Source organism: Nicotiana attenuata, unplaced genomic scaffold (genome assembly GCF_001879085.1).
Source record: "Nicotiana attenuata strain UT unplaced genomic scaffold, NIATTr2, whole genome shotgun sequence".
NCBI lineage: Eukaryota > Viridiplantae > Streptophyta > Magnoliopsida > Solanales > Solanaceae > Nicotiana > Nicotiana attenuata.
Genome location: NW_017670788.1, coordinates 110,966 through 112,806, shown reverse-complemented (window position 1 = coordinate 112,806; position 1,841 = coordinate 110,966). Strand labels below are relative to the sequence as shown.

General features: G+C 47.4%; 1 pseudogene; it reads left to right on the top strand.

The window, feature by feature from the left end:
- Nucleotides 1–641: 641 nt before the first annotated feature.
- LOC109243332 lies at nt 642–1,680 on the top strand (annotated as a pseudogene).
- The last annotated feature ends 161 nt before the right edge of the window (nt 1,681–1,841 follow it).

Here is a 1,841-nt window from a genome sequence, read left to right as displayed (position 1 = left end):
ACACTCAATACAAGCTCTCGGAGGATATGGCGGCTAGGACTGGCTCAGGTCTGGTCGGCTAGATTGACTGTTGAAGGCACCCCGTGCAAGAGGTGCACTAGAAAGTGGCTGAGCAAAGTATGCAACCTGGGACCTCGATACAATTAGAGCACCACTAGAAGCTGGAAGTGCTGAATGAACTGGGCGGCTCACATAGCCCCTACCATGACGGGCTGAAGCTGCAGCGTGACCACCACTAAATCCCCTTGTGCCACGAGGCCTCTTGGCCTCCCTATCCTCTCTATCACGATCTCGCATACCCTCCAACCTCCGTGCAATCTCAACCACCTTCTTATACGGAGTGTCTGACTCCAACTCCCTGGGCATGCTGTATCTAGTACTCTAGTTGAGCCCTTTGATAAATCGACTTACTCGCTCCCTGACTTTGGAAACCAAGGTTGGTGCATGCCTGGAGAAGTCATTGAATCAGACAGCATACTCCAACACTAACATAGTACCCTAGCGCAGCCGCTCGAACTCCATGCGCTAAGAATCACGAAGGGTCTGAGGAACAAACTCTCTCAAGAAAAACATTGAAAACCGATCCCATGTAAGTGAAGCTGCCTCGCTGGGCTAACCACTTTGTACGCCTGCCGACTGATATGCCGCTCCCTTCAGCTGGAACGTAGTAAAGGCAACCCTACTCGTCTCCACAATTCCCATAGTGCGGAGAACGCGGTGACACTCCTCAAGAAACCCATGCACATCCTCTGAAGCCAAACCACTGAAAGTAGGAGGGTGGTACTTCTTGAACCTCTCGAGCCGAAGCTCCTCCTCCAGAATTTGTATGCAAGATGAGCCTACAGGAGTGCCAATCAACCGAGCCACCAGGTTTGAGAATAAGGTGGGATTCCTGGATCTAGTGGTCGGTGAATCACTGATCAAAGAGCAGATTTTAGAGAGATTCTTCATCGATCTAGTGGCCGGTGAATCACTGATCAAAGAGCGAGCAGCCGCCGGGTTTAATGATTTGGTGGGATCTACAGATGTAGTGGCTGGTGAACCGCTTCTTCTTCTTCCACGAAGATTCAGACAAAATCGAGCTTGGATGGAACTGAACAAGATTTGGCGAACGAATACAAAGGTCAAAGGCTTTATTATTGAGAAAGTAAAAGGAGGTTATTCAGTAGCCATCGCAGGTTTCATTACTTTTCTTCCATTCCGTCGCAGAAGGAAAAGGATATCGAATGATCGATTCACCATTGAGAACATTAACCCCAAAAAGACGAATATTGTGGTGTTCTAACAGCGGCAGATCAAAGAAGAACTTGATGAGCGAAATCCGCTGACAAAAAAAAGAGAACTTTTTGAATTCCGATGCCTAGCGTCCCCTGATAACCTAGGATTAGTGGTGATAGGGCTGATGTGGTATCTCGGAAACTGGGATTTGATGGTATCTGTAGAGCGGATCCCATGGGCTTCTCGGGTGGAGGTTGGTTGAAGATGATGTGATGCAAGTGAACGTCTACGAAAAAGCTGTCGTAAAGTTTCGTTCTTCGTTCCGTCGTCGATCAATCTATCACTCAATCACAGGCCGCTCTGTCATTGTCTGATTTTTGGTTGTCTGATCACACTCGAAATTATGTATCTACTTATCGTATTTTTACCCCTGCTCGGTAGTTTTGTAGCAGGTTGTTTCGGACGTTTTTCTAGGAAAAGAAGGAACCGCTATAATAACCACTACGTGCGTTTCATTCTCTTCGATCTTCTCTTTGATTGCTTTTTATGAAGTCGCACCGGGAGCTAGTGCTTGCTATCTAAGATTGCTCATGGATCTCATCGGAAATGTTTGATGCTCTGGG